Raw genomic sequence first — 14,313 nt, forward strand, 5'->3', positions numbered from 1 at the left:
TCATCTTCTGTAACCAGGCAACTTCCAGTGGTGAGACTGAAACACAAACCCGGCCATAAAACCTTTGACTTACAATCTATCCTGTCTGCAAGATGTGTGGAGACAATGGAGGTACAGATCTGTGGGAATGACCAACCAATGACTGATCTTATTTGAGGCCTGTGGCACAAAAAGGAGCCCATGCCCAAAACTGCCTGGATGGCCAGGAACCAGAGGCTGGACAGCCCAGAGACCTAGGATAGAAAAAAATAAAACAAAGCTGAGGGGAGGGGTAGTGTCGCACACCCCTAATCCTAGCACAGGGGAGGATGGCAGGTGGATCTCTGTGAGTTCAAGGCCAGTCTTGTCTACAGAGCTAGTTCCAAGACATCCAAGTCTACACAAAGAAACCTTGTCTTGAAAAACCAATAGATAGATAGATAAACAGACAGATAGATGGACATCTTTATTTATTTGTTTGTTTATTTGTTTGTTTGTTTATTTATTAGCGCTTAGGATCGAATACAGGGCCTTGTGCTTGCTAGGCAAGCACTCTACCACTGAGCTAAATCCCCAACCCCTTATTTATTTATTTTTAAAGATTTATTTATTTATTATGTACACAGAAGAGGGTGCCAGATCTCATTACAGATGGTTGTAAGCCACCATGTGGGTGCTGAGAATTGAACTCAGGACCTCTGGAAGAGCTGTCGGTGCTCTTAACCTCTGAGCCATCTCAAGAAAAAAACAAAACAAAACCAATAAAATGATTCCTAGTGGTATTCTGCTATAGTCATAGGTGAGTGCCTAGCCCAGTCAACATCAAAGAGGCTTCCTCTGGTAGCTGATAGGAGCAGATGCAGAGACCCACAGCCAAACATTAAGCAAAGAGAGAGTCCATATTAGAGATCGCCACCAGGTCCCTCCCCTTGAAGCTTGGGGAACCCTGTGGAAGAGGGGAGAAAGAATTGTAGAAGTCAGAGGGGTGGAAGGCACCAAGAGAACCCAGAACAACTAAGCAGGGCCCTTAGGAGTTCACAGAGACTGAAGTGGTAATTGGGAGCCTGTGTGGGTCTAAGGAGATCCTCTGCATATCTGTTACGGTTGTTGACTTGGTGTTCTTGTGAGTGGGAGTGTTTGTGACTCTTTTGCCCGCTCTTGGGACCTCTTTCTTCCTATTGGGCTGTCTTACCCAGTCCTGATATGAGAGGAGGTGCCTAGTCTAATTGTAACTTATTATATTGTGTTTGTTGTTATCCCTGGGAAGCCTGCTCTTTTCTGAAGGGAACCAGAGGAGGAGTGGATCTGAGGGAGAGGAGAGGTATTGGGGGAAGGACTTGGAGGAGTGGAGGAAGGGGAAACTTCAGTGGAGATGTATGAGAAAGGAATAAAAAAATAGTAAAGAGAAAGAAACATGGCAACAGATGTGTGTTTATACATATATACTCACCATAACTTGATCATTTCCTACAGCTTCCACTGATATCTTCTCTGGACCATGCTAAAATAAATCTCTGCTTCCATTTTTTACTTCTTGCATCCCATTCATCTAGCAGCTGAGTTATCCTTTTAGAAGTGACCATAGCTCACTTACACTTACTTAGTGTCCTGCATCTTAAACATTATTGTTGGCATCTTACATCTCTAACCATACTCTGGGAGGCGTAAGCAATGTAAAAATATTGTGCAATTTTCAATGCTAGAAGTCCAGGGTGAAGGGACTAGCACAGTAATTCTCTCTAAGTCCTTGGAGTCCCATCATTTTCTCTCAGCTCCTAGTGTCTTTGGTGTTCCCTGATTTGCAGACGTACCACCCTGGTCTCCACCTTCATGTTCAAGCAGCATTCTTTTAAAAAATATTTTAGCATTAATTGTGTGTATCCGTGTATGTGTATAAGAGGCATGTACGTGTGTGAGCACAGTGTTCTTGGAGCAGATGAAGGAGTTATAGGCAATTGTGATCCTCCAGACATGGGTGCTGGGAGTTGAACTTGGGTCTTTGCAAGAATGATAGGCTTGCTCTCTTAAAGTCTGATCTATCTCTACAGGACAAGCCTCCAATGGCATTCTTCCTCTGCTTCTCTTTGCTCTGTACCCTTGCCCTCTCTGTGTGTGACCAGTTTCCCTCTTTTTATGAGGACACCAATCATACTGGAGAAGAGCCTACCTTATACAATTATGACCTCAGCTCAAGCAATTACATCTGCAGTGATTCTTTCCAAATAAGGTCTCATTCTGAGGTACTGAGGGTGGGGAAGGACTTCAATATATAAATGGGGTGTGGGGGGCATGATTCAACCCAATAAACCCTCATCTCTGCTTTATTTTTTCCACATCAGTCACCACCTTCTAATGTATGGAATGGCTCCTTTGCTTCCTAAAGCATCTACTCTTCTCCATAGATGGTAAGCTTCGGGATGGCAGAAATGTGCTTTAGGTGTTTTGTCTGTTTGTCTTCTTTTGAGAAAGTATTGTACAGTCCAGGCTGGCCTATAACTCATTGTGCAGCTCAAGAATGACCTTAAACATCTGCTCCTTCTGTCTGCAACCTCCTGAGTGCTGGGACTGTTGCTTGTATATCACAACACTGCGTGGTGCTGGGGGTTGACTCCAGTGCCTCACAGAAGGCAGGAAAACCCTTCAACAACTGAACCACTTTGCCAGGCCTGTTTGTTTGTTTGTTTGTTTGTTTTGCTTTTTGCTCATTTGTTGGTTTTGCTCACCTTATCCCCTGTGCCTAAAGTTAACCCCAGTTTAGAGATACATATTTGAAGAACAAATACATAGGAAGAAATATGTTTCTTACCTCTTTCCTCACAGATCTGGCACGTTGCAGAAGCTCCAGGTTCAACAAATCCATGGAATCTAAAGCTTTCATGGACATCAGGACAATCACATATAGTTCTTCCCTATCACTGAAAGAAACAGAGACCCGAAGGGCCAGTGTTTTAGTCAAACATGTGGGAAGAGGGGCAATCGGTTCTCTTTCTTGTCACTGCCCTGAACAACTGCCAACTTTAGTATACATCATTTCCTCAGGAGCCAAAAAGGGCTGCAATGACAATTTAAAAGCACTCGGATTCTTTGTGCTTGCCCAGTGACAGATGGGCACATGGCTAGCATTTGCTCTAGATAAACTGGGTTGATCAAGACATCAAAGACTTCAGACTTGATGGGCTGGTCCAACCAGATTATGATATTCAGGGTTGATAGGAACACATTATAAATGCAATGAACCAACCCCATCAGTCTTAGCTATTTATAAGGAAATGATCCTGTTTGGGAGAACCTGCACTTCTTGTTTGGAACCAAGAATTGCTTAATATAGACCTTACTACGGGGCAAGAACTCAGAAGGTCTTCCACCTGACTTGGATTCCTGGCAAGGCAGGAAAAAATGGTCCACTACTCTCTTGTAACATCTAGAAACAGCATAGTGCCCATACCAAATTAGCCCTAAAGACAACATTTGAATAAAACACACACACACAAGAATTTAAAAAAAAAAAAAGCTTCTAAAACCTTTCCCCTCCTTTTATTCCTATATAGTGACTTTAATTATAGACTCTGAAGCTGACTGAGTGACCTTGAGCAAACCGCAGAAGCTCTTGGTGTCTCACTCCCCCTTCCATAAAAATGGGTTAATAATAGTGTTTACTTCATCATTTGCTGTGAGATTTCAGTGTGGTTACACACAGAAAGCACTCAGAAGTGTGCTCGGCCAGTACTAATCTCCACTCATGTTGCTGGAGTGTCTGTCCTCCTTATCTATTCATTCACTCAGCCAACATATACTAAGGGTCTGAGTTCTAAGCTCTGTGCTGGCTATTGAGGATACAAAAATGCAAAGGGATGGTTTCTATGTCCCTTCATGCAGCAGCCTAAAGCAGATATTGGCAACAGGGGGACCTATAGACCATTGAAATGACAGGCATGTGCTGCTATAGATATTTTCAGTGTAAAGGGTCCATGATGATTATTATTTCCCTAAGGGGGCAGAATATATATTCTCCAGACTTTAAATCACCTTGCTCACTCTCTCTCTTTCTCCTTCTCCCTCCTTCCCTCCCTCCCTCCCTCCCTCCCTCCCTCCCTCCCTCCCTCCCTCTCTTTCTTCCTCCCTCCACTCTCCTCCCCGCCCCCCCCCTCTCTCTCTCTGTGTGTGTACCTACTATGGTACATGTGTAGATATCCGAAGATAACTTGAAGGAGTCGATTTTTTACTTCTATCATATGGCTTCTGGGACCAAGCTCAGAAACTGAACTTAGGTCTTTAGGCTTTGGAAGCAAGCTCTCTTACCTACTGAGCCATCTTATTGAATTTTTCTAGATAATTTTTGGTAGATGGATAAAGAAACAGATGGAACAATTGGTTTGATTTTAGTATTTTTATTAATTTAAGTCAGAAACCTACTATGTAGCGAAAGCTGGCCTTGAACTTTCAATCCTTCCACCTCTGCTTTCCAACACAGATTTTTAAACAAACTAGCTGAAGACCACCCTTGTTATAAATGTAAGCAGAAAATTCAGTAGACACTTTTATCACAATGTGGAAATTGCTGTACTGGAAGTCTGTACAGATTCAAGAGGACTGATAGTCTATCAGCTCTGCCTTCAAGTGTCTGATCTGGCCTTGTGTAGAAGATGGCCATCTTTACCCTTAACTGCATCTTTGTTTGTTTGGTTTGTTTGAGGCAGGGTCTCACTGTGTAGCTCTGGTTGTCCTGGACCTCACCATCCTGGCCTAGAACTCATTCACCAGTCTCTGCCTCCCAAGGGCTGGGATTGGAGGTGTGTCTCACTACACTCAGCCTCCATATCTTCTTCTTGGTGCATTCACTGAGGAGCTGGGAACAGCAGGCACATGTACAGGAAGTAGAGGAAGTAGAAATCAGAATGAAATGAGTCCTAGATAGAACTGTGCTCTGATTTATGGAAAGACACTTCACTCACAGAAGAATTAAATCTCCACTTTGAGCGAATGTTCTTCAAATTTGACTCTTAAGAAAGGAGCAGGGAAAGTAATGCTTGTTTTAGTGTTCAGCAGAACTGGAATGGAACTTTGACTCTTGTAACTGTTGAGAATATAAGGGACAGATTTTAACATCCCTGAAATTTATTTAATTTTCATATGGAACTTAGTATTTATGAAAACTACTTGTTATGTCTTTTATATAGCATCTTACAAGGCAAAAATGCTAAGCTGTGTTTTTTTTTTTTCATTATCATATATTTTCTCTCTATGTTTTTATTCCCTGTGGGTAGAATCTATTTTTGTGCCTACTGGCTTTGAACTTAGCTTTGGCCATTATTTTGATCAATGGGTTGTAAGTATGTGTAAGCAGCACCCAAGTGTGAGGCAAACCTGAGCACCATCTTTAAATACGTGGATGTGTGTTATAAACATCTCTCCTGCGTTTATACCATGCTGTGAGAGCTTGTCCCCAAAATGGGCATGTCCATCAAACCAGATCAGCCAATAAGAAGGCACAGCTGAACAGAGCCACAGCTAAAATGTACATTTACAAGAAAAACAAATCAGCAATGACTTTCTGGGGATAATTTTTTCCTGCAGCCAAAGTTGAGTAGTACATTCATACATAACTTGTATTCAGTGACATGTTTCTCCTCTCTCTCACTCACCATAGACAAAATGGAAAAGTTACAAGAACTGTTAGAAGATGTCCAGGCAATAACATTTAAAGTGTTAGAAAAATCTTCAAGTGTAAAGACAAAAGGAGAGAGTTAGACAGAACAGAGGTTAATTGGGATACATGGCCAGCTGAACAACAAAACCATTCACTTTTTACATACAAGTATTGATTGAGTTCTGGTGAAGGGAATGTGGATGAATGATTAGAACCTCCAGGGCTGGCCACTAATCTTTACTCTGAACTCATGCTCAGTCCTTTGTAAGATGATTAGATAGATGACCTCCAGGGTGACTTGGGAATCACATTCTGGTGATTCTGCCCAGTTCTCAGCCTTGAGCCTGCCAGAATGACTGTCTGGCAGGGTTGTCCTACCATCTGAGCTTTCCTGTGTAGATACAGTTAGCCTTGCACATCTGATCCTTTTGCCTTGCTACCTTTCAAATGATAGAATCACAGATGCCAGCCTTGCTGAAATTTTCATTCTTTTAGATATATAGCAGTGAGTTCAATCCCTGGGCAACACAAGACCCTTCTCAAAAGAGAAAAATGTCAAGAAAAAGGAAGAATTGGAGAAGGGTTGGCTCACATGACTGAAACTGGTTTATAAAGGACATGTCTTTAGGTGTTGGTTAGAATAGCAGTAATTCTTTTGGCAGTCATGGATCTTCTTAGGGAGGCACTTAGTGAGTTTAAGATCATCCTAGAGTTATAGCTTTGTGTTACTAGAAACAGAGGTGTGCATTCAAGTCCTTTGATGCTAAGGCTGAGGTCTACTCTGAGGGCCCAGAAAGGCCTGACTATAGTTGAACCCAGAAGAGATTCTGTTATCACCTCTGTTGAATTTCCAAACAAAACCCAGGAATACTATTGCAAATGGACACAAGCCAAGGGGTTAAGTACTGACAGTTCCTATCCAATGTTTACTGGATGGTGACTGTGTACCAAACACCACACACACACTTCTATAACTACAGAGCCTGTAAAACAATAACCCTGTGAAACAGATGTCCTTGGTCCCATATTTGAAGCACATATTTATGAGCAAGCTGAGGATCTGTGTGCTCAATAATTTATTTGCAACTATGTGTGGAGAGAAGCAGAAACAGATTGCAACCAGGTGGCTTTTGGCTCCCAAGTTGGTGCTGTGACCACGCAGCATTGATTTCTTGTGTTAGCAAATTTTCAAAGACATGTAGGTGGTAGATAACCTGCTTTAACCTAAGATCCAGAACATTAAGGAACGATTCTTTCTCTTTATGGTCCTGGGGTTCTAGAAATTTTTGGGAATAGAAAAAGAGTGGTATTCTAATTTGATTTTTGTTGCTATGACAAAACACTAACCAAAGCCAACTTAGTCAAGGAAAGAGTTTATTTAGCTTATGCTATCATGTCATAGTCCATTTCTAAAGGAGTCTGGGCAGGAACTTAGAGGTCAGAATTGAAGCGGAGGCAAAGTTCCTCTGGCTTGCTCAGCTAACTGCCTTATAAAACACAGGACCACCTGCCCAGGGTTCTCACCACCCACAGTGGGCTAGGCCCTCCTGCATTAATTGTCAGTTAAGAACACATCCCACAGCCATACCTACAGGCCGACTTAATGGAGGCAATTCTTCAACTATGGTTCCCTCTTCTTTGGCATGTCACATTGACAACCAAGATTAGCCACCACAGGGGGATAAAGGGTATAGCTAAACAAGCAGCCAGGAAAGTTTCTTGGGAACAGGGACCATGTGTCTAGAAGGGCCTGGTTACTACTTAATCATGGAATAAGCAGTAAGATTCATCAAGACCCTTCATCAAAGTTTCCTTAACTGTGTACAGCTGGAGCACCGCAGGTTCCCCACCCCCCCACCCCCCACCCCCCCCCCCCCCCGCCCAAATACAGAAACATTGCAAGTGCTGAGGCCCACTTTATGGGTAAAGAGCATGTAGACATTCAGAAAAATGGAGGAGAGCCCTTCTAGACATCCACCACTCAACAAAAAGACCATGTGAGTAGGAAACCTAGATCCAGGCCTGGCTGAGCCGGTAATTAGACATGTGGTATGAGGGAGAACAGTTTTACTTCCAGAGAGCATGAGCAAAGAAAGGCCTTGCTTAGGAGCTTTCTGAGGTCTTGTTTAGCTCAATCAGTCTGGTCATTGGTTCATCTGAGCCGGGCTTCAAGGAGGTAGATAATCCAGTTTACTTTTTTATTGCTGTGATAAAACGCTGACCAAAAACAATTCAGGGGAGAGAAGAGTCTATTTGGCTTGCATTCCACGTCATTGTCCATCATGGAGGGAGGTTTAGGCAGGAATGTGGAAGCGAGACCTGAAGCGGAAGCTGTGGAGAAATGTTGCTTACTGGCTTGCTCCCTGCTTGTGCCCAGCCAGCTAGCTTCCTTATACAATCCAGGGGTGGAACTACCCACAGTAGTCGAGGCCCTCCTCCATCAATCAATTAGCAATTAGCAAAATGCCCCCAGATATGTTCACGGGCCAATCTGATGGAGGCGGCTTGTCAACTGGTATTTTCTCTTCCCAGGTATGTCTACATGTGTGTCAAGTCATCAAAAGCTGTGATAGTAAATGTTTGGATTAGGTGTCCTTTCTCTTTTGATTGTACTGAAAATATGATGAAGGACCTCATCTCTCATCTTCCTCCCTCCATCCCTCCCTCCCTGTCTTTATTCCTTCCATCTGTTTCTTTGAGACAGGGTCTCATTTACACAGCACCAGGAGAGCTTAGGTGAAAATCCTGTTGGTGGAGAGGGGACCAAATATGTAGCTTACGTCACATCAGCCCCACCACTATGTAGCTGCTAGAGGAAGAGCAGGTAACACTGAAAGTTGACTATTGGGTGTCAGACCTCACCTTAGGGTCTGTACTCAACTTATGAACACTTACCAGTTTGACTGAGAACCCACTATATGGCAGGCTCTGGAGATGCAGAATGAACAGGACAGTCAGGCCTCTCAGGAATGCAGAGCACCAGCTGCCAGCTAATTTTCAGAAAGTGGCGGGCGGACTCAGGCTCCCTGAGTTTATCTTATCTCATGCTCTCAAGCAAGGTGTGAAGTAGATGCTATGACTTTCTTTGCTCAGGAAGAAACTGAGACTCCTACCATTGGTAAAAGGTCCCAGGCCATCCCAGCACAAGCTTTCTGGCATGGATCCCACGCTGGCCTCATCATATCCTGAAGTTTCTCTAAGTGAAAACCTAAATCCACAGAGAACATGTCCATACTGTAGATTATGCCTGTGATCAACAGTAGCTAGCTCTTTCTACGCAGCCATCTCTGTTCTTTGAAGTCTTCTGTATCTCAGGAATCAAGTGTTTTTTGATGTGCTTTGCTGGTGTGGAAGGCACCTTCCTTGGTGTAGGTAGAGGCTTTGGCTAGAAGACAGTCTACCTGTGAGTGAATGCTCAGACACTTGCTAAGGTCAGGGTTGTGGGGTAGAATCTCCAACTGAGGATGCACACTTAGACCCAGATCTAAACCATATGGTCCTAGTTACAGTCAGCCATGGATCCTTCTAATAACTCCTGCACTGGCCAGAGGGACCATGTTGGTGTCCCAACACCAGCATTCAGGCTACTTCATAGGCTTTGCTAACACAATTGTGTGTTCCATCTTTATAGTGCTGAGGATGTACTTGCAATCTCCCAGGAGAAACACGGCAACATTTTATAGCCCACTAAAGCTAATCTCCAGGCTGATTGTTATTTTCAGAAGGGAAAAGGGAAGCTATTAAAAACAACTTAAAAAGAAAAAAAAATCAAATATTGTATTGTGGTTATTTTTCAAACGACAGAATGCCCAACTCCAGCTGATCAAGACAGACACTGGTCGCTGGTTAGTACTTCCTCAGTGCCTTTGCTGCAGAGAGTGAGACATCCCAGCTTCCCTTGCAGACAGCAGATGCTTCGGGAAGTCTAATCTTGAGACCAGCATGCTGCAGGCTGGCTTTGAACTCCCAATCCACTTGCCTCTGTGCCCCAACTACTGCATCATAGGAGTGTACAATCAGGACAGGTGACCTTTGCTTCTTCTGACCAAAGCTCCAGACATGGCTGCAGTTTATCCTCCTTCCTTCAGTCATAAATGTGATGTCAATGGCTTCATCAAACCCCTTTTAGCTGCAAAGAATATGCTGCTCTAATTACAGGGAGCCACTGAACCTGGGAGCCTCCGTACTACCAAGTAATGAGAAATGTAAACCATTACTTGCTGAAACCACTTAGGAAAGATTTCCTACTACCTCTATGCAGAAGCATTCCTAATGGTAACCACTATCTCAAACAACAAAATCATTTCTCTTTTACTTTAGAAGGGGAGAGATGATCCTTCTTTGTTCAGGATCCTGTACATTTTCCCTGGAATGGTCCAACTGCTTTCCTCCACTAAGTACTGACCAAAATAAATCAGCCAGTCCATCCCTGAACTGATAATCTAGCAAAGATGGAATCATATGCTAGGCATAGTCCAATGTCTAGATAGAATGGATACTGGGGCATTGATTTGTTCATGCGATAAATAACAACTTTCTGGTTGTAGAAACAACAGGAATAAATCACTAATTGAAGGGTGTTAGAGGTGAGTGTATTAAAATTAAGCATATTTTTAAAACTTTCATCACAAGTAAAGGGGAAACACAAATGAGACAGGGGGAATGATAACTGCATACCTTACACAATTTATATGGCAAGTGAAGTGTTAATATCCCATAAATCAATTTTGAGAATTTACCCAAAGGATGTCACTAAGGACATATGCAAAGATTTAGTCTCAAAGATGTGTGTGACAGTGCTGAATTTAATAATAAAATTTGTGAGCAAAATGAATTTCCAGCCACAGGGACTGCTGAAGTAAAAATATATTACAAACTTAAGGAGGAACACTGTAGACCTGTTAAAGACCAGTGCTGCAATGATGTAACTGTTGTCATGGAAACATGATCACCATGTATTATTAAATGATAAAGCAGAATATAAATAATGTATATAGCTTGCTTCTACTTTCCTAAAAGAAAAGCAGGTGTGTAGGTATGTGTGTATATATAAGAGTCTAGGAGGGTAAATTAAGTACCCCATAGTAAACACTGTCTATTTTTAGCAAATGGCATGTTTTTTAAGTTTCTTTAAAATTCTTTCTGCTTTCCTTTTATAATAAAAAATAATAAATAAAGGAACTTTAATCTGGGAACAAATATCAAAAAGTAAAGAAAAACTTACACAAATAATAATGGGTCTGATCAAAATATGTTCATTAAAAATATCTAATCAGTTATAAAATTTAAAATCAGTCAGCTGTAGTCACCCATACATGCCATTCTAGCATTTGGGAGGCAAAGGCAGGACGATCAGGATTTCAAGACAAGCTTAGGCTTAATATATTCAGAAGTCAACCTGATCTACATAGGAAAACCTTTTTTTTGTTGTTGTTTTATTTTATTTTATTTATTTATTTATTTATTTTTGGTTTTTTGAGACATGGTTTCTCTGCGTAGTACTGGCACCTTTCCTGGAACTCACTTGGTAGCCCAAGCTGGCCTCAGACTCATAGAGATTCGCCTGGCTCTGCCTCCTGAGTGCTGGGATTAAAGGCATGCACCACCATTGCCCGACAGGAAAATATGTTTTAACCAAAAGTGAATAAATAGTGTAATAAACCAATGAACAAATATATGAATATCCCTTGTTTGTTATAAATCAAAACCAAAGCCAGATATGGTGGAACAGGTCTGTAATCCCAGGGTTTGGGAGGCAGAGGCAGGAAATCCACATAGTCTTTGAAGTCAGTCTAGTCTGCATTGAAAATTCCAGTCTGGGCAGGGGTACTGTGTGATAGCCTGTCTCAAAAAGAAAGAACAACAATAACAACAACAAAAAAACCAAAACAAACAAAAATCCAAAAAACAATTAAAATGAAAACGAGGTGCACCACATACACTATATTAGAGAATCTCAAGTCCATGAAAAGAAGGTACCATCATTGGGAATCCAGACAAAGCCTTTATAAAGAATGGGCAGCCATTTTTAAAATGTTTGATTTCACTAGTCAGGGGAATGAATTCTTTAATCTGACCCCAAAATATAGGCAACAAAAGAAAATTTAGACACATGGAATTAAGTCAATGCTTTAGCATAGTAGAAAATGGGATCAAAAGAATGGAGGGGATCAACAATGAATGAGAGAAAATAATAAAACATATGTAAGCCATCCCTTCGTAAGACCTAAGTGTTTAAAACATGTGAGAAACTCTACTCAATAGCAAGAAGATAGCCAAGTTCAGAACGGGCAAAGAACCTCATATACAGTTTCGAAAAGAAGATTCCAACAGGTATATGAAAAGGCACTCAGGATCACTACTAATAAAAAAAATGTACAAATTAAAATCATGGATTAAAATGAAGACTTATGTTAGAATGATCATTAACCCAAAGATGAAAGATATTAAGAATGTCGAGCCAGACAGTGGTGATGCATGCTTTTAAACCCAGCACTCAGGAGGCAGAGGCAGGTGGATCTCTGTGAGTTCGAGGCTAGCCTGGTCTACAGAGCTAGTCTAGGATAGCCAGAGTTACACAGAGGTAAGAAAAAAAAAGTAGAGAGAGAGAGATTTTTCTCAGGCTGCTGGGAATACAAACTAGGACTGCATTTTATGAGAAATAACAGGAACTGTCTAAAAAAAAATTAAAAATAACAAAAATATAAAAATTACAAATATAATTTCCCTATGATTGAGCAATTTCAATTCCAGTATGTGTTTAAAGGCAGTGAATCAGTGAGTTGAACAGATATTTGTCTCCTATGATCACTGTGGTATTTTCACAAGGCAGAGGTATAGAACAAACTGAAGTATCCATTGCGAGGTACATGGATAAAGAGAATGCACTAGATACAATGAGGTTCTAGTGGGCCATTAAAAAAAAGGAAATTATATAGTTTTCAAGAGTATGATGTACTTGGACAGCATTGTGCTGAATGAAACAAGACATACCTAGCAAGACAGGTGCTGTTTGAACTTTCTAATACATGGGGTCTGAACTGGTTGAGCTCCTAGAAGCGGCAGGAAATGGTGACTAGCCAGTGGGCATGAGGTGGTGGAAATGGAGGAATGTTAGCTGGAAACAAACCCCATCTCAGTGATCAGTCTATTCCAGTTCCTGACATGGAATCCAAAGACAAAAGGAGAGGTATGTAGAAGTCATATGTGTTCCAGGATGTTCATCTCAGGGTTCAGCACTGTGAAGAAGATTGATGGGAAACAGCCTACACATTTAGAGATGAGAGGAAGTTTTATCAGTTGAGGTGGTGGAGGTGTGTAGCACTTAATTAAAAGAATTTCATTAAAAGTATTTAATAGTATCCAGAAATGTTCAAGATATAAAGATGAGTCAAATGCAGTCAGATATAAAGAAGATTGCTTGAGGGTGGGAGAGATGGATTAGTGGGTAAAGGCAGGGAAATACTTCATCATTTGAGCTTTAATGATGACTGCAACTTAGGTCAAGCTGACAAAAAGCTAACCAGCAGACTACCCAAAAGAATGAAAAGTAGGATCTCAAAGAGGCATTCACATACTCACCTTCACAGCAGCATTGTTTACAAGAGCCAAGAAGAGGGCACACCTCAAGGATCCATGGATGGATGAAAGAATAAACAAAATGTATGCTTACAATGGAACATTACCCAACTTGAAAAAGAGAAGAAATTCCAAATGGCTGAAACACATTTAAGGAAATGCTCAACATCATTAGTCATCAGAGAAATGCATATCAAAACGACTCTGAGATACCACTTTACACCTGTCAGAATGGCTAAGACCAAAAACACTAATGACAATCTATGTTGGAGAGGATGCAGAACAAGGGGAACACTCCTACACTATTAGTGGGAGTGCAAACTTGTATAACCATTGTGGAAATCTATGGTGGTTTCTCAGAAAATTGAGAATCGATCTATCTCAAGAGCCAGCCATACCATTCTTGGGCATACACCCAAGGAATGCTCAATCATACCACAAAGATACATGCTCAGCTATGTTCATAGCAGCATTATTTGTAATAGCCAGAACCTGGAAACAACCTAGATGCCCTTCAACTGAAGAATGGATTAAGAAAATGCGGTACAGCCATTGATGGTGGCACACGCCTTTAATCCCAGCACTCAGGAGGCAGAGGCAGGCAGATCTTTGTGAGTTTGAGGCCAGCCTGGTCTATAGAGTGAGATCCAGGAAAGGTGCAAAGCTACACAGAGAAACCCTGTCTCGAAACGCCCCCCCAAAAAAGTGGCACATATACACAATGGAGTATTACTCAGCAGAGAAAAATAATGACATCATGAAATTTGTAGGAAAATAGATGGAACTAGAAGATATGAGTGAGGTAACCCAGACTCAGAAGGACTAACATAGTATGTACTCACTCATAAGTGGATACTAGATATAAAGTAAAGGACAGTCAGACTGCAACCCATAGATCCAGGGAGGCTACCTAACAGGGGGGACCCTAGGATGACTGTGACTTATAATACATTTTGGTTTTGCCCAATCACTGGGCAAGCTTTAGTGAAACATTTCATTGTTAGAATAAGAATTTGTACTGTATCAAGCTGATGAAAGAGAAAGAAAAAGAGGAGAAATTCTGATACATTTTATGACACAGATGAACCCAGGGAACATAATGGTAACTG

Source organism: Onychomys torridus, chromosome 16 (assembly GCF_903995425.1).
Source record: "Onychomys torridus chromosome 16, mOncTor1.1, whole genome shotgun sequence".
Lineage (NCBI taxonomy): Eukaryota > Metazoa > Chordata > Mammalia > Rodentia > Cricetidae > Onychomys > Onychomys torridus.